Source organism: Dendrobates tinctorius, unplaced genomic scaffold (assembly GCF_039654945.1).
Source record: "Dendrobates tinctorius isolate UK_male_01 unplaced genomic scaffold, ASM3965494v1 ptg000007l, whole genome shotgun sequence".
NCBI lineage: Eukaryota > Metazoa > Chordata > Amphibia > Anura > Dendrobatidae > Dendrobates > Dendrobates tinctorius.
The window spans coordinates 43,699,007-43,719,177 of record NW_027361675.1 but is presented as its reverse complement, the minus strand read 5'-3'; positions in this window follow the sequence as shown (position 1 = coordinate 43,719,177).

Below are 20,171 nucleotides of genomic sequence, written 5' to 3'. Positions count from 1 at the left end.
CAAATACTGGAGTCTCCGTCTAGCCAAACGAGAATCCAATATTTTCTCTACCTCTTATTCCACATTGCCTTTAACTAATACAGGGTCAGGAGGCGCCGCCATAGGAACTACTGGCTCCACAAACCTCTTCAACAGAGATTTATGAAACACATTATGGATCTTAAACGTAACTGGAAGAGCCAATCGAAAAGAAACAGGATTAAGGATCTCCAAAATCTTATAAGGTCCAATGAATCTTGGCTTGAACTTTGGAGACGCAACCTTCATAGGAATATTCTTTGACGACAACCAAACCATATCATCCACTTTAAACCGGGAACCAATGATCCTATGCCGGTTGGAAAACCATTGGGCTTTTTCTTGAGAGAGGGACAACTTATCCACCACTTGGTCCCAAATCTGCTGCATTCTCTCCACCACAGTGTCCACACTTGGGCAGGTCGAAGATTCCACCTGCCCTGAAGAAAATCGAGGATGAAACAGAAAGTTACAGAAAAAGGGCGATATCAAAGTGGCAGAACTAGCTCTATTGTTTACCGTGAATTCGGCCAAGGGCAAAAATGAGAGCCAGTCATCCTAATCAGCAGATATAAAACATCTCAATTAGGACTCCATAGTCTGGTATGTTCTCTCAGTCTGCCCATTGGTCTGAGGATGAAATGCAGAGGAGAAATTTAACTGAATTCCCAGTTTGGAGCAAAAAGCTCTCCAAAATCTGGAAGCAAACTGGACTCCTCTGTCTGACACAATGTTCTCAGGAATCCCGTGCAACTGAACCACCTGTTGTAAAAACAAGTGCACCAACTCAGAAGAAAATGGCAACTTTGGGAGTGGTACAAGATGGATCATCTTAGAAAATCTATCACAAATCACCCAGATAACAGTCATTCTCTGGGAGACAGGAAGATTGGAACTAAAATCCATTGAGATATGGGTCCATGGCCTCCTGGACACCGGCAGGGGCATCAACAGCCCACTAGAACGAGAACAGGGTTTGGAACGAGAACAATTCCCACAGGACTGCACAAAATTCCTGACATCATGAGATAAGGCAGGCGACCATAAAGACCGACTCACCAAATCTCTGGTACCAAAAATTCCTGGATGATTAGCCAATGCGGAGCAATGAATTTCAGACATTACTCTCTTCCTCCACTGGTCAGGGACATACAATTTTCCCACGGGGCAACATTAAGGTTTGTCCTCCTGAAATTCCTCCAGGGCACGTCTCAAATCAGGTGAGATGGCGGAAAGAACTACACCCTCATTTAGAATGGTAGTAGGCTCGGTCACAATAAGAGAATCCGCAAAGAAACTCCTAGAAAGGGCGTCCGCCTTAACATTCTTAGGTTGGTTTCACACTTACGTTTTTTTGCGCTGCTTTTTAGCGCAAAAAAAGCATGCGTTTTTTTCCCCTATACTTTAACATGGGTGCACATATGTGCGCATACATATGCGCACGTACGCGTTTGTATGCGCATGTTTTTTTGCAGTGTGCGCTCGGGCACACAAAATGCATCCTGTTGCATTTTTTGTGCGTCCGACTTGCCCCCAAAAATGCATGCGCACGCAATGCGTTTTTTTTACAGCAAAACACCCATTAAAGTCTATGGGTGCGCATACGTGCACATTGTAATGCGCAAAAAAGCATGCGTTTTTAAAAAAAAAATGGACAAAACCCGCAAAAAAACGCACACAAACTCATGATGCGTTTTTTCCATGCGTTTGTGTGTGCAAAAAACACGCAGCAAAAAAACGCAAGTGTGAAAGTAGCCTTAGTGCCCGGAATAAGAGAGACCACAAAATTAAAACGCATGAAAAACAAGGCCCACCTAGCCTGTCTAGGATTCAAGTGTTTGGCTGATTCAAGATAAATCAAATTCTTGTAGTCGGTGAGGACCACAACTTGATGTCTAGCTCCCTCCAACCAATGTCTCCACTCTTCAATGCCCATTTCATGGCCAACAATTCCCCATTCATTTTAGAAGTCACCGGATCTTTTTGGGCCAAAACGGCTCCTGCACCAATCTCAGAAGCATCTACCTCCACCTGAAATGGAAGTGAGTCATCAGGTTGCCGTAGAACCGGAGCAGAAGTGAATCTCCGCTTAAGCTCCTGAAATGCCGAGACTGCCTCTGGAGACCAATTCACCACATCAGCGCCCTTTTTGGTCAGATCAGTCAGTGGTTTGACAATACCAGAAAAATTACTTATAAATTTACGGTAGAAATTAGCAAAACCCAAAAACTTCTGGAAAGCCTTCAAAGAAGTGGGCTGAACCCAATCATAAATGGCCTGTACCTTGGCCGGGTCCATTTCAATAGCCGACGGGGACAAAATGAATCCCATAAATGAAATCCTCTGTACACCAAAGAGGCAATTCAATCCCTTAACATACAGGGAATTTTTCCTCAAAATCCAGAACATAGTCCGGACATGTTCCACATTAGAATCCCAATCACTGGAAAAGATCAAAATATCATCCAGATTAGAGATGAGCGACTTTGCCTTTTTCGGGTTGAGTCGGAAAAGTCGGGTCAAACGAAATCGGCCGATTATCGTGAAAAGTCGAACGCCGACTGAAACACGAAACCCAATGCAAGTCAATGGGGAAACAAAGTCGGCAGGGAGTGGAGGACATTAAACACACCTACAGTGCCCATTTGAATGGCAAAAACATCAATTTTTATTACTGAAGCTTGTCAACCTTAATTTACTTCATAATAATAGTTATGCACTGAAAACTGGGGGTTATTTGGCTAAAGTTGTGGAGGGGTAGGGCTGGCTCCAGGTTTTCATGTGCCCTGGGCCAAAGAGCGCCCCTTTAACAGATACCACAACTCATGATGCTCCGATACGGTAGATAAATAGCGGTATAGTACAATGAAAAATACTTCACTTTTTACATCTCATGACTGATATCGATTTTAAATTCTCCAATAGCTCCAAAAATGGACAGTATATTACTCCATACAGTATTATGGGCACCGCATAGTGCGCTATACAGACTAATGAGGCCCATATATTCCTCCATACAGAATCATTGGTCCCATATAATGTTTGAAACAGTATATGATGAGCTCCACATAATGCTACAGTATATGTTTGTCCCCATGGATGAAGCTCCACTGTCTTATGGGCCCAAATAATGCTCCATATATAATGGCCCCATTTCTAATGCTCCAGTGTATAATGGGCCCTGTAAATGCTGCTCCAGTGTCTGATGTCCACCTTTGGAATGCTCCAGTGTATGGTGGGCCCCATATATCATTCTCCAGAGTATAGTGCTCCCCAAAAATTGCTGTCCCAACATTGAAAACAATTAAATAAGTCTCCTCGCTAGGGAATCCCTGTACTAGTCTGGACTCCTTGTCGTCCTCATCTTCCATCTCACTGCACTTGGCTGTTTAGGCAGAGGGCATACAGACGTGATGTCATTGCGATCTCTGATCAGAATATCGCTGTCAGGACACGCGGAAGACGTCATGGCGGTGGAGCAGGGAGAGGCAAGTATTTCAACTTTGCAAGTGCTGTGATCCGGAGCAAGCAGGGGGGGCCCACTCGTTGGCGAAGGCACTGGCACAGGGCCCCTCATAGTACGGCGGTGTGTGGCGGTGTGTCTGACGGCGGATGGGCCCTCCCACCGGCAGAGACACTTTTGCGTACTATGAGGGGCCCTGTGCCAGTGCCGTCACCCATGAGTATGCCCCCCCACACCTGCTCAAGGAACCTGCACTTTCATCTGGACCTTCATCTTTGTCACCTTGCAAGGTGGTATAGTATGCGGGAAGGGGAACCTGAGTTTCCTCAGGGTCAGATTCTGGCTGTGTAGAGTGTGAGGGGAATGTAGTGGTCTGGGTCAATGTACCAGCAGAATCATCTAGCAGTGGCTGGGCATCAGTGCACTTGTGGCGTCCCCAGGAGTACGGTCGCCACAGTGGCATTACGTTCCTCCTAGGGAGAGTGATGTCATGCTTGGGAGCAACGAAGGTTCTTTCTAGCAGTTCAACCATCACACAACACATTTCCCACTCCAGGCCAGCAGGGAGACCTCTGAACCTGACTGCTGAGGAGCTGCTCTCTGTGGTCGGGAGGAGGGAAGTTAGGGCAGTCTGTGAAGGGAAGGGGAAGTGTGTGGACGTGAAAAGGGGAGCTGGAGGATGAGCAGAGTTAAGGCTCAATCCTAGCTGGAGCGCATGGTCTGGATTCCGGTCTCTGTGTTTGTAGGGACACTGACGTTCCTGCAGCAGAAACCGGAGGAAGTAGCAGCGTAAATGCTCTGTACCCAAATAAGGCTCAGAGGCCCCAGCATCGACGTGTGGGAGCCAGAAGGAAAAGGCTACGGCTGCCTGCCTTACGAGAAAGTTCCAAAAGAGAGTCAACAAGGGGAACTTCATTGAACTCAGCACTGCGAGTACCTCAGATAAGTGCTGGAACGGAGGTCACACTACCTATCTGCAGAGAGAGAATTCGAAATTGGCTTCCAGGCTGACCAACTCCTTCTCCATCTGTACTCTGGGTCCTGGACGGCACTTACCAAGTACAGGAAAAGGAACTGCACGACTGTGTCTGTCATCATTCTCCTGTGCCTGGTGTACGGCTCTGCTACATTTTACACTGCACACCATCTACCAACTCTTTCATCTGCCCTGCGACTACGGCCCTACCTGTGCAGGGCTTCTACATCTTAGCTGCACCACAACATCTGTCCCAGAGAAGTGACACTGCAGCGCTGGTCAATCTAATCAGAAACCACAGGTGGCGTCATGTATCATTCACCTACAAACGTAATTCACCCCTTTGCATGGATGCCCAGGGCCATGGAACGGGTCACCACCACCGTGACACATCCCTGTGAGACACCGGCCCGGTACCGATTAACCCTACTGCCCTGGCTGGCCACCCACACTCCATGTCTGATTCATCTTGGACTTGGGAATTCATGATTTGACTTGAAAACCCAGGCATGGTATGATAGAAAGAGCTACATGGACTAATGTGAAGTGTGGCCTGCTGCATCATTCGCTTTTGGTGGGGGTGAAGGACACAAGGAAAGGGGTTCTTCCTGACCAGGAGCCAGCACTTGACGACTCAGTGCTTGCATTTTTTGAAACTTCAGAAGAGGAGGGCATATTTGCTGGAGTCTGTTTCGGCAATGTAAGCCAAAACCAGTTCCTCATGCTCCAAAAAGCGGTTAACCTACTCCCAGAAAAGGTAGCCTTCCAGGCGTTCCGGAGCCAGACCATGACACAGGCTCAACACCTCCTGCCTTAGCTGCTATTGTGCTTTTGCCACTACCAGCAGATGCACCACCACCATCAGCACCAGCTGGCCCCCCCACGCCCACGTCCACGGCCTCTTCCACCAAACTTAAAAATTTTGCAGAAAATAGACCGAAAATAACCTCATATATGTGGCACTGTATCAGAAGCGTACAGCTCTATTCAGTCAAAGGATAATTGTCAATCTCCCTATATATTCCATCAGTCACACAGAGACGCTCACAGGCTCAGTATGGATTAGACAAGAATATAAAATTTAGACAAAGTGTACAGTATCATCAGATAGCAGGTATATATAGTATAGTTTAAACATTCTAAATCTCCGTAGATATTTGAGGAGGCACACACAGACACTCTGTTATGATTGAGTCACCGTAGGAGGCAAAAATAGAAATGCTAGCTAAGTCCAGAAAACCAGAGAAGTTGGCAGCTATCGGATTGCAGACCCCTGAACCTATCAACACAACTAGCAGTAGCCGTGGGGGGCTCCTACGATGCCCTAGGCCCCTCGATCACAGCCGGAGGACTACATAGCCTAAAGACAGAAAGGGAAATCTAAACTGCCCCAGAGCAGACCCCCAAAGCAAAAGGCAGCCCCCCCCATATAATGACGGTGAAGCAAGAAGAAAGAACAAAACACAGACAGAAAGATAGACTGAGCAAAGATGGGGCCCACGCTAGCTTAGATAGGAAAGGACAGGAAGGCTGCTGTCTGCAATCCGTGAAAAACCCTATGAAAATAAGAGCCAACAAACTGACAGTAAAAAAGGCCCTGAAGACGCTAGGCTTCAAAAAAGCTATGTCAGTACTCAGGAATATTCTGAAGACAGAGCAACAGGCAAAAGGAGATTCAGCTCACCCCAGCAGGGAATGGCAGAATCCAGAAAAGCAAGGAAAACAAAACACTAATGCAAAAAGGCAAAGCAGAAATCTTAGCTTTAGATGAGCAGGAATCAGACTGGTTTCCTAGAAGTCCACAGAGAAATCACCCGCAGGCCAGAAGGGCGTCGGCAGCCTTATATCCAGTCATTAACTCCACTCAGCCAGTCATCATCATCAGCCCCAGGTGTTTGACAATCAGGCTCACTACCTTTCTTCACCAGAAGAGGGAGTTCCTCGGGCCTCAGTAGTGAAGGGGAAAATGAACTCACAACAGTACCTCCCCCTTGAGGAGGGGTCACCGAACACTCAACCACGCCACCAGGGCGATCAGGGTGAGCCCTATGAAAGGCACGCACCAATCTTTTGGCATGAATATCAGAGGCAGAGACCCAGGAATTATCCTCCTGACCATAACCCTTCCACTTAACCAAATACTGGAGTCTCCATCTAGCCAGACAGGAATCCAGTACTTTCTCTACCTCATATTCCATGTTACCTTCAACCAATACAGGGTATGGAGGTGCAACCCCCGGAACAACAGGTTCAACAAACCTCTTCAACAAAGATTTATGGAACACATTATGGATTTTAAATGTGACAGGAAGAGCCAAACGAAAGGAGACCGGATTAATAATCTCCAAAATCTTGTAAGGTCCAATAAATCTAGGCTTAAACTTAGGAGAAGCCACCTTCATAGCAATATTTTTTGATGATAACCACACCATATCACCAACCTTAAATTGGGGACCAATGGTCCTATGTCGGTTGGAAAACCGCTGGGCCTTTTCCTGGGAGAGAGATAACTTATCCACCACTTGGTCCCAGATCTGGTGCATTCTCTCCACCACAGTGTCAACCCCTGTGCAGGCAGAGGGCTCCACCTGCCCTGAAGAAAATCGAGGATGAAACCCAAAGTTACAAAAAAAAGGAGACATCAAAGTGGCAGAACTAGCTCTATTATTTAAAGCAAATTCGGCCAAGGGCAAAAATGAAACCCAATCATCCTGATCAGCAGAAATAAAACATCTCAAATATGACTCCAAGGTCTGGTTTGTTCTCTCTGTCTGCCCATTGGTCTGAGGGTGAAAAGCAGAGGAGAAGGACAACTGAATTCCCAGCTTGGAACAGAAAGTTCTCCAAAATCTAGACACAAACTGGACTCCTCTGTCAGATACAATGTTCTCAGGAATCCCGTGCAAGCGAACCACCTGTTGTAAAAACAGGGGCACCAATTCAGAGGAAGACGGCAACTTAGGGAGTGGTACAAGATGAACCATCTTAGAGAACCTATCACAAATCACCCAAATAACAGTCATCCTTTGAGAGACAGGCATATCAGAGATGAAATCCATTGAAATATGGGTCCATGGCCTCTTGGGGACAGGCAAAGGCATCAACAACCCACTAGAGCGAGAACACGATTTAGACCGGGAGCACGTCCCACAGGACTGCACAAAATTCCTGACATCACGAGACAAGGAGGGCCACCAAAAAGATCGACTCACCAGATCTCTAGTACCAAAAATATCTGGATGACCAGCCAAAGCAGAGCAATGAACTTCAGACATCACTCTCTTCTTCCACTGGTCAGGAACATACAACTTTCCACTGGGACAACGCTCAGGTTTGTCCTCCTGCAACTCTTCCAGGGCACGTCTCAAATCGGGCGAGATGGCAGAAAGAACTACCCCTTCGCCTAAGATGGTAGCAGGCTTGGTCACCACAGGAGAATCAGCAAAGAAGCTCCTAGAGAGGGCGTCAGCCTTGACATTCTTAGTTCCAGGAAGAAAAGAAACCACAAAATCAAAACGTGTAAAAAACAAGGCCCACCTAGCCTGTCTAGGGTTCAAGCGCTTAGCCGACTCTAGGTAAATCAAATTCTTGTGGTCAGTGAGGACCACGACTTGATGCTTAGCTCCCTCCAATCAATGTCTCCACTCCTCAAATGCCCATTTCATGGCTAACAGTTCCCGATTCCCCACATCATAGTTACGTTCAGATGGAGAGACCTTTCGGGAAAAGAAAGCACAGGGATTCATTTTAGATGTTACAGGATCCTTTTGGGACAAAACAGCTTATTCTGACTCATGGATATGTAGAACGTATGGTACCTGGATAGACCTCTCTTTCTGGGCCCTTTCCGTATCGACCTGTACTCACGTTCATACCGATTAATCAGACAGCTTAACTCAGCCACGATCTCATGTAAGAAGACTCCAGTAAAAGAGGGATGCTTTAACTGAAATTCTTGTATTATGATGAAAGCAGCAGGTAAAAAGGAATATTCTTCAGAGGACATGTAAGAAGATGCATACAGATGGAGGGACGATCACAAAATGGAGAATAAGGGAGGGAACAAACATACATCACAGGACTACATGGAGAGAGTTGGGACAAAATACAGGGAAAGGCAAACTTCTGCCTAGCAACAGATGATGCAACACAAACAATGCAAATATTAAATGATTTCCCAAGTCGTGGGACATGACACTCCCCGTCTGAAATCCTTAGATTTCACGATGTCCATAATTCTTCGAAGTCGTTCGAACCTGAAAAACAAGAGAAAAGAAAAACATGCATGCAATAATAAACATCAAACATTTTTAAAGTCCAACTCGTTGTTGTTGACCCGTAGATCACACCGGAAGATAAGGCCAAGTCTATTAAACCCATCTTCGGATTGGGGAAGCCGCAAACATGCCAACTCTTCCACCAACCCAGCAATCCAATGGCAATGTTCAAAGTTCAATCCAATGGAAAATGTCAATGTTCAATAAAACTGGGGAATGAGGAGGTATGCTCCCCGCCGTGAGCAACGTCCAGGAGCAATGTTCAGTTCATGTGACGTCCTCCTTTGGCAGTAGCAGCACGAGATCGGTGACCGGACGGAGGAAGGTTCGGGTAGAGCCCCCTTTTGTCACCTTAACTTCTGTCTTACGCGTCTTTCCGTCCTCGCTGGGCATGACCTTGGTGATAAGACCCATTGGCCAGTCGTTACGATGAGCCTCTTTGTCTTTTAAGAGAACAAGGTCTCCGTAGAAGGTAAAGGAATCAATTGCAATGTCCATTTCGTCTCTTACAACTTCAGCAATTTCTACTGCCAGTACTGCAGCGCAAAGTTCGAGTCTGGGTACAGAGTGTGCAGGCTTTGGAGTTAATTTGGCCTTACCCAGGATGAAACCACAATGCACCTTATTAGCTTCTAAGGTCTTCAGATAAGCTACTGCGGCTATGGCTTCTGTAGATGCATCACAGAAAATATGGTCTTCTCTTCTGATTGCAGCCAAAGATGATCTTGGAGAATAACAACGTGGGACTTGGAGTTGCTCTAAGAACTTCAATGACTTCTTCCATGTCTCCCACCTTTGCTGTTTCTGAGTCGTCAGCGGGGAGTCCCAATCGGTGTTCTCGGCAGTGAGCTGTCTTAACAGTATCTTGTCTTGAATAGTGATGGGTGCTACAAACCCGAGAGGATCGTAGATGCTGTTTATGACAGATAGGACTCCTCGTTTGGTAAAGGGTTTGTCACAGGGCGACACTTGGAAGGTGAAGGTGTCCTGTTTGATATCCCACAGTAGACCAAGGCTGCGCTGTGTGGGAGGAACATCAGAACCTAGGTTGAGGTCCTTTAGGTTCGTGGCATGGTCCTCAGATGGAAACGCGCTCATTACCTCTTGACTGTTAGAGATGATCTTGTGGAGTCTGAGGTTTGATGTGGATAGCATTTCCTGTGTCCTGGAGAGTAGGTCAATTGCCTCTTCACTTGTGCGCAAGGACTTGAGCCCGTCGTCTACGTAGAAGTTCTTCTCTACGAATTGACGAGCATCGGATCCGTACTCTCTCTCACCTTCCTGGGCTGTCCGTCTCAGTCCGTAGATCGCCACAGCAGGTGAAGGACTGTTGCCGAAGACATGGACCTTCATCCGGTAGTCTATGACTTGATTGTTGACATTGTTGTCTTTGTGCCATAGGAACCTAAGATAGTTTATGCTGTCTTCCTTCATGATGAAGCAATGAAACATCTGCTGAATGTCGGCCATTATAGCAACAGGTTCTTGTCTGAAGCGGATCAATACTCCAAGGAGGCTGTTGTTCAGGTTGGGTCCAGTTAGTAGCAGGTTGTTGAGAGAGAGGCCTTCATACTGAGCACTGGAGTCAAACACCACTCTGATCTGGTTAGGCTTGTGAGGGTGATAGACACCAAAGGATGGAAGGTACCAACATTCTTCTCCTTCCTTCAGTGGTGGCGCAGGTTCAGCATGATCTCTGTCAAAGATGTTCTGCATAAAGTCAATGAAATGCTTCTCCATCTCTGGTTTCCTCTTTAGGGTACGCTTTAAGGATGAGAACCTTGCAGTTGCTTGCTGCAGGTTGTTCGGCAACCTCGCTCTTGGGAAACGAAAGGGTAAAGGAGCTACCCAACTGTTGGAGTCATCTTGAACAAATTCTTTGTGCATAACCTTTATGAATTCTTTATCTTCCCTTGTGGGTGCTAACTTGTTGTCTTCATTTGTGGAATCAAACACTGTTGACCCGAGGTTTTCGTCCCAGGGCTGGAGCATGTTCATGTTGTTGAAGGATTCCTGTTGCCTCTTGGTGTTGCTCACTTTCTCTTTCACCCAGTAATGATGTGGGCATGGCTGAAAATGAGTGCTGCGACCATTTGGCAAGATGTGTGTTTTGTAAGAGGAGATGTTATTAGGTCTCTTCATCTTGAGTATGCAAACATTGCCTATAATTACCCAGCCTAGATCAAAGCGTTGGGCAAATGGTGCGTCGTGTGGTCCGTTAATTTGCTGACGTACCTTGTGCAGCCGGAGAATGTCTCTGCCAAGCAGAATCAGGATATCTGCGCTGTTGTTGAGGGCTGGTATCTTGTTTGCTATCCCCTTGAGATGTGGGTGATGAAGAGCAGCCTCTGGCGTTGGGATCTCTTCTCGATTGGATGGAATCTGGTTGCACTCGACAAGTGTAGGTAAGGGTATCTCTACGGTGTTGTCGAGGGATGTCACCATAAGACCACTGGCCCTTCTCCCAGAGACCTCTGTAACACCGCTGCAGGTACTTAAGGTGTAAGGGTAAGCATTTCCCTTTAAGTTAAACATATCAAAGAGTTCTGGCCTTGCAAGTGATCGGTTGCTCTGATCATCCAAGAGGACGTACACCTTCACGGCTTTCTCTGGGTGACCGTTGGGATATACGTTCACCAGACAAATCTTCGCACAGGACTTGTCCCAGAGACCTTCTCCGCAGACTTCTGTGCATGAAGAAGATATTGTAGTATGACTTGCAGTTTGAGCTGCGTCCTCCCCGCCATGGCTCGTGGTGGGGGAAGGAGTACGTGTAGAGTCAGGACGGTATGGGTGGAGTGCTTGTACGTGATCCTCACTGTCACACTCCATACACTTAATTGTAGTTTTACAGTCTTTAGCAAGGTGTTCAGTAGAAGCACAACATCTGTTGCATACCCCAAACTTCTTTAGAAGTTCCTTGCGTTCTTGGAGCGGTTTCTTGCTGAAGCCGATGCACTTTTTTAAGGGATGTGGTTTCTTGTGGATGGGACACTCACGATTTGGGTTCTCTATCTTTTCACCCTTGTTGCTCTTGCCTGGGGCTGATGTTGGTAAGGGAAGAATATCCGTCTTCTTCACTGACACTGGACCCCTGCGGTTTCTGTCATTCGAGCGTGTGCTCGCGTATTTAGAGGGAGGTGAAGCTGGGCCACTGGATTCTCCGTAGGAAAAGCTTGGGTCGTTCTTACGCTCTGCAATGTCTTTTATAAACTCACAGAAGTAGGAGAACGGAGGAAATGACACTTGATGGTCTTTCTTGTATTTTGACCCTATTGCAGTCCACTTCTCTTGTACATTGTATGGTAGCTTGGAGATAATGGGGTTTACTCCACGAGCAGTGTCCAGGTAGCTGAGGCCAGGTAGGTGGGTGTCTGCCTTGGCCAGCTGGAGCTCTAACAGCAGGTCACTGAGCTCTAGGAACTTTGAACTGTCCTTGCTTGATATGTTTGGAAAACTCTGTAGTCGCCTGAACAGTGCATCCTCTATGGCTTCTGGACTGCCAAAGTTTCTCTCTAGTCTTTCCCATGCAGCCATGAGACCAGCCGTTGGATTACTGATATGTACAGACCTGAGTCTCTTGACACACTCTGTGGATTGTGGTCCTAACCATCTGATCAGCAGGTCCAGCTCTTCCGCAGCAGTGATGCCGAGGTCACTAGTTACGGTTCTAAAGGCACTTTTCCAACCTCTGTAATTTTCAGGTTGGTCGTCGAACCTTGTGAGACCGGTTTTAGTAAGTTCACAGCGAATCATGTACCTTGCGAAGTCGGACATATCTGTTCTTTCTGACATAGGATGCACAATTGTAGGCTGAGCGGTGTTGTACATAGGGGTGGAGACGTCTTGGCCTTGAAACATGGGGAAGTATGGAGTGGCATATGCATTTAGTCCAGCAACTGGTTTGGTGGGTATAGTTTCTGCTACCTGCGGAGGTGGCACTGTGTGGTTGTCGAGGGTATAATAACCTGCCGGCATATTGGGTTGCATGTAGGTATTAGCCTGTGGAGTTTGGTGAGATGCAGGGTTTTGGCGCATACTGGAATATGAAGGAAGTTCAAGTTTGGGAGCATTGTACTGACCTTGAATGCAGGATTCTGTAAGTGGATCGGCATCCTAGTACTCTGGAGAAGCGTCAACACCATCAGGAGTGTTGGTGATGATCTGCGGTTCGCCATCTTGGCTTAGCACGTAGTCTCTTGTGCGTTCAATAGGGTCTTCTGCCTCCATTTCACACAAACTGACGCTGTCTCTTTGACTCCCACTGATAGCCTGCTCGAGTACCTTTAATTCTGCCATGGCTGTTGCATGCTCACATTCCTTCTCTAGAGCTTCCCTTTCCGCTTTCATGCGTGCCACTTCTGCATCCATTTCTGCAGCAGCTGCATCCATTTCTGCTCTCTTTTGTGCAGCAGCTGCATCCATTTCTGCTCTCTTTTGTGCAACAGCTGCGTCCATTTCTGCTCTCTTTTGTGCAAAGGCAGCTTGTACCTTAGTAGTTTCAGCCTTAGCACGTGCTCTTATAAGCTGCTCAGTAAGAGTAGAATATTTTGATGAACTTGACCTAGATGAACGTTTTGAGTGCTTACACGATTTGGATGAGCGAGTTGATGCATCTGGTGTCCGTGCGATTCTAGCCTCTATCTTGGCTTTAATGTCACGTACAGTGCAGTCTCTTTCAGAATTAAGCTGCTGGAAACCTAGCAATTCGTTTAAAGTCTCTGGGAGATTCAGTTTCTTCAGGAGAATAATATATTGGTCACTCTTCTCCATATACATTTGGTATGCTGTGCATAATTGTTCTAGGACTCCCTCTGGTGGTAACTCATGAGAAGCAGGCCTTGATGCAGTGTCTATATGACTCAGCACTTTCTTCCATACTGAAGACACATCACTATATAATTCACATTTTGCAGTCTCTAAATTCTCCATGACTTTCCATGTGTGTTTGACTGTACGTTTTCCCCTTTCGCTAGATGGTGGATGGGGGTCTGGGTCTCTTTCCTGTGCTTGTAAGTCTGGTAGGGACATTGTATTCCTTGCTTCAGACATGATTAGATTGCAGGCAGGAAGAGTTGATGATGGGGGTTATACTTCCCACTGTTCAGCAACAGGAAATACACAGACTCTGCACAGAGTTGATACTTTGTATCTAATGCTGGAGCAGCTGCAGGGTCTTGTGTAATGATGGGAGTTATATTCCTCTCTGTTCAGCTGCAGTGTGTGGCTTCTATGCAAGCTGGGGTCTGGCTGGAACTGGGTTACAGTCTGTCTGGGAAATGTCTTTTTCCACTGAGATTTAGCACAGACCTTGAGTTACTGTCTCTGAAGGCAGGTTATTCCTTTTTACTATTCTGACTCATGGATATGTAGAACGTATGGTGCCTGGATAGACCTCTCTTTCTGGGCCCTTTCCGTATCGACCTGTACTCACGTTCATACCGATTAATCAGACAGCTTAACTCAGCCACGATCTCATGTAAGAAGACTCCAGGAAAAGAGGGATGCTTTAACTGAAATTCTTGTATTATGATGAAAGCAGCAGGTAAAAAGGAATATTCTTCAGAGGACATGTAAGAAGATGCATACAAATGGAGGGACGATCACAAAATGGAGAATAAGGGAGGGAACAAACATACATCACAGGACTACAGGGAGAGAGTTGGGACAAAATACAGGGAAAGGCAAACTTCTGCCTAGCAACAGATGATGCAACACAAACAATGCAAATATTAAATGATTTCCCAAGTCGTGGGACATGACACAGCTCCTGCACCAATCTCAGAAGCATCCACCTCTACCTGGAACGGAAGTGAGACATCAGGTTGCCGCAAAACCGGGGCGGAGGTGAATCTTCGCTTCAGCTCCTGAAAGGAAGAAACAGCCTCCGGAGACCAATTTAACACATCAGCCCCCTTCTTAGTCAAATCAGTCAATGGCTTGGCAATACTAGAAAATTTTGCTATAAATTTCCGATAAAAATTAGCAAAACCCAAAAACTTCTGGAGGGCCTTCAAAGAAGTGGGCTGAACCCAATCGTAAATGGCCTGTACCTTGGCCGGGTCCATTTCAATAGTTGACGGGGACAAAATAAATCCCAAAAAAGGAATCCTCTGTACTCCAAAAAGGCATTTAGATCCTTTGACATACAGGGAATTCTCCCTCAAGATCCGGAACACAGTCCGAATATGTTCCACATGAGAATCCCAATCCTTGGAGAAGATCAAAATATCATCCAGATAGATAATCAAAAATTTATCGACAAAATCTCGGAAAATATCGTTCATGAAGCACTGGAAGACAGAAGGGGCATTAGTGAGCCCAAAAGGCATCACCAGGTACTCAAAATGTCCCTCCGGAGTATTAAACGCCGTCTTCCATTCATCCCCATGCTTAATGCGAATAAGATTATACGCCCCCCTGAGGTCAAGCTTGGTAAACCAGCAAGCACCTTTAACTCTGGAGAATAGATCAGAAATCAGGGGTAACGGATACTGATATTTAACAGTAATTTTGTTGAGAGCACGATAATCAATACAAGGTCTTAATGATCCATCCTTTTTGGCTACAAAAAAAAACCCGGCACCTAAGGGTGACGAGGATGGTCTAATATGACCCTTCTCCAACGCCTCCTTAACATAGGATCGCATAGCCTCGTGCTTGGGTACAGATAAATTGAAGAGCCGACCCTTGGGAAATTTACACCCCGGGCTCAGTTCAATAGCACAGTCATAACTCCTATGAGGAGGCAGAGACGCAGACTCATTCTCACTAAATACATCATAAAAGTCCGCCAAATAATCAGGAACATCATGCGACTGAGGAGAGGTGGAAAACACCGGAGCCTCACTAAAGGCACACCGACAACCCCAACTCACCACAGACACAGATTTCCAATCCAAAACTGGATTATGAATTTGTAACCAGGGAAACCCCAGAACAATAGTATGATGCAGATTATGTAACACCAAAAACCTGCAATTTTCTTGATGGTCTGGGGCGACCCGCATTACCACCTGGGTCCAAAACTGAGGTTTATTTTTAGCCAAAAGAGTAGCATCAATCCCCCTCAAAGGGATAGGCATCTGCAGAGGTGTCATCGGAAATCCACAATGTTTAGCAAAATCCAAGTCCATTAGGTTTAGAGCTGCTCCCGAATCCACAAAAGCCTTGGCGGAAAATGTGGACAGGGAGCAGATCAGAGTAATAGCCAGAAGAAACTTAGGTTGAACACCACCAACAGAAAATGTGTGTGCAAAGCGTTTCTCGCGTTTAGGACAGACAGAAATAATATGCGAGGCATCTCCACAGAAAAAACACAACTTATTACGCCTTCTGAACTCCTGACGCTGCTCTCTGGAAAAAACTCTATCACATTGCATAGGTTCAGACATCTGTTCAACAGGTGGCAACGCCTCTCGTGCAGCTCTGCGTTCGCGTAAACGCCGATCAACCTGAATGGCTAAAGACATAGAATCGTCAAGACCAGAGGGAACAGGAAATCCCACCATAGTATCTTTTATGGCTTCTGACAGCCCCTTCCGAAAGAGAGCAGCCAAGGCATTATCATTCCAGGTAGTAAGTACTGCCCACTTTCGGAATTTTTGACAGTACAATTCTGCAGAATCATGACCCTGGTTCAATGCCAGCAGGGTCTTTTCAGCCTGATCAATGGCATTAGGTTCGTCATACAACAACCCCAAGGCCTGAAAAAATGCGTTCACATTAGTCAGAATAGGATCATCTGGTTTCAAAGAAAACGCCCAATCCTGGGGATCGCCACGCAGCAAAGAGATGACAATTTTAACCTGCTGCGCGGAGCTCCCTGACGAGTTAGGCTTCAAGGCAAAAAATAATTTACAATTATTTTTGAAATTCAAAAATTTAGACCGATCCCCAAAAAATACATCAGGTGTAGGAATCTTTGGTTCAGCAGCATGTGAATGAGCAAGGTAGGTGGAAATTCCCCGCACTTCCGCAGCGAGCTGCTCCACACGATCAGACAATTGCTTTATCTCCATTGAGAGAAAAAAAAAAATTCCCCCTACGGCCTCAGAGATATAGAGGAAAAAATATACACACTTTTTTTTTTTTCTTATACAATTCTTTCCTGCTATTGAGTACCCTAGAATCTGCGGTATGGCGGGTGATTCTGTTATGATTGAGTCACCGTAGGAGGCAAAAATAGAAATGCTAGCTAAGTCCAGAAAACCAGAGAAGTTGGCAGCTATCGGATTGCAGACCCCTGAACCTATCAACACAACTAGCAGTAGCCGTGGGGGGCTCCTACGATGCCCTAGGCCCCTCGATCACAGCCGGAGGACTACATAGCCTAAAGACAGAAAGGGAAATCTAAACTGCCCCAAAGCAGACCCCCAAAGCAAAAGGCAGCCCCCCACATATAATGACGGTGAAGCAAGAAGAAAGAACAAAACACAGACAGAAAGATAGACTGAGCAAAGATGGGGCCCACGCTAGCTTAGATAGGAAAGGACAGGAAGGCTGCTGTCTGCAATCCGTGAAAAACCCTATGAAAATAAGAGCCAACCAACTGACAGTAAAAAAGGCCCTGAAGACGCTAGGCTTCAAAAAAGCTATGTCAGTACTCAGGAATATTCTGAAGACAGAGCAACAGGCAAAAGGAGATTCAGCTCACCCCAGCAGGGAATGGCAGAATCCAGAAAAGCAAGGAAAACAAAACACTAATGCAAAAAGGCAAAGCAGAAATCTTAGCTTTAGATGAGCAGGAATCAGACTGGTTTCCTAGAAGTCCACAGAGAAATCACCAAATCACCATCACCAGGCCAGAAGGGCATCGGCAGCCTTATATCCAGTCATTAACTTCACTCAGCCAGTCATCATCATCAGCCCCAGGTGTTTGACAATCAGGCTCACTACCTTTCTTCACCAGAAGAGGAAGTTCCTCGGGCCTCAGTAGTGAAGGGGAAAATGAACTCACAACACACTCTCAGGCTCAGTATTGGATTACAACACAATCTAAAAAGCCGCAAAACGGTAATGGATCTCAAGAGTACAGCTGTACACAATGTAGGTGTCATTGTTGTCAATCTCAGCATTTATTTCCACAGTCAGAAAATAACTCTCACTTGGTCAGTTTGGATTAGACCAGAATATAACAAGCAGTAAATGAGTAATGTATCACAAGCGTAGAGCTGTATACAGTGTTGGGGTAATTTTTAAATGTACATCTAAATTGCAGGAGTAACCCATAGACACTCACACGCTCAGGATGGATCACATCACAATATAACAAGAAGATCCGCAAGAAATAATCACACATGTGGGACAATGTTCCAGGTGTCAATGATACACTGAGAGTGTTAGTTGGAGGAGGACTTCCTGGCAGAAAGGGTACAGTATCACCAGATACCAGGTATATATAGCATAGTTTAAACATTAACAATGTACTTCTATATATCAGGAGTAGTGTTGAGCCACCCCGCTAGTGTTTTGGTTCGTCGCACAGGAGGCAAGTTCGTTCAAGGAACACCGTCGAACCCCATTGAAAACAATGGCAGGCAAACACAAACACATAGAAAACAATTACAAAACACCTTTAAAGGTGTCCCAAAGCAGACAAAATGCTCAGAAGACAAAAATAACATATGGAAAAGGGCAACTACATTTAGAAAAGAGGTGGAGGAGTAAAAGGAGGAGGTGGAGGAGACACAGATATAGGCTTGTCATGCCCTTATGAAGTCAAGAAAGGCTGGAATAAAAATGTAAAATACAAACCAAAAAAAAGAAAAAAATTCTGAAATCGAACACGATCATATACCGTCAAACTTCCCACCAATAAATTATGCCAACTGCCGATGGGACGGCGTTATTCCCACAAACCTCCAAACTGCATCCATGAAGGCAAAGTGTTTGGTTTCTGGGGGCTGTATGATTGCAAAGCTGAACCTTAAAGGAATGTCCAAAAGGGCACCACCAGGAGTGGAGCCTGTGGCTTAATTGAACTCCACCCGGGAAACCACAACCATACAAGCTACAGAAAAGATGGACAGATTGCAAGCTTTGTCGATTCTGTGTGTGGTGTGGTATGTCCGTTTGTAGTTGTGCTAGCTATTTCTCAGCTTTATTCCGTTAACGATCGAGACTCCGGCATGCCCCCGCGGTACGCGTCAAGCTTACTAGAGGGATATGCAAGGCTCTGGCACGCGAGATCGAGCAATAACAGGTCTATCATGCCCTTACATGTCTGGGTCTGCATGCGCGCTACACTGAAAGGACCAGCTTTTGTCCCTTACAGGTGCTAATAACCCGCTGAACACCGTTAGTGATGGGGATCTGGTATTCCAATTACTCCCCGCGAACGATGATTTCCCAGTAAGTGCAGGTCAACCGCAATTACGGAATTAGGCCTAACCGGCATTCCTGACAAAATGAAAAAATTACGTGTCCAAACCACAGGTGCTGTAGCTTGCTTAACAGCTCGGAAGCCGTTTTCAGGCCCAGTATGGATTCGACAACATTGTAGAAAGTTGATAAAGGGTACAGTTTCACCGGATAACACGTATATATAGCATAGTTTACACATTAAAAACCTATGTCTATAGATCAGGAGGCAGGCTCAGACGGTCTCAGGCCCAGTATGGATTAGACGTGATTGGACAAAGGTGAGAAAGGGTACATTATCACTGGATAGCAGGTATATATATCATAGTTTAAACATTTAAAATCTCCGTGTTCTCAGTATGGATTAGACAACAATCTAAAAAGTAGAAAAAAGGAAATGTATTTGAAGTGTACACCAGTAAACACTTTTGGTGGTATTTTTAAATATTCATATATATTTCTGTCTCAGTAAGACAGTCCAGCCTCCCCGCAATAGGAAATGAGATGCATACAATTACTGACATAAAGTCTAGTGATTGCAGAAATCTAGGAATTAATAATCACGGGAAAAACTTCCGTCACAATTCTCAGAGGCGATGCTGACCCTCAATTAATTTGTGTGTGGAGACAGCGAAAACATAACTTTGTGAAGAAAGTGTTGCTGTATCCCAGTACCGTTGATCCCATCAGCGTTACTCATCTCCATCAAATTTTTATCACAGGGAGAGATGTAAACATGTTGCTCACTGCCTATCATGATCTGTCACGTAACTTTGGAGTGCAAAAGACAGAAGCCACAGGCCGTAGGCGATTCTATGGGATGGGCATAAGAGGGCACATTTAAAAATATGTGCCGGAATGTCACACGTCTGTGAGTAGGAAAACTGTGAAAGCTGATGATAAACCACTACTGCATGTCATTGTGAGTCGACGTCCATAAGAAATGGAAGCCAATGATCATCTGAAGCTAGAGCCCGGCCAGCAGGACAGGGCATAGCTACGTCTTAACCATCATCTATCAGTTCACCAAATTTGTAGTGGCAGTCCCAGGGAAGGATTTGACAGCCCAGACTAC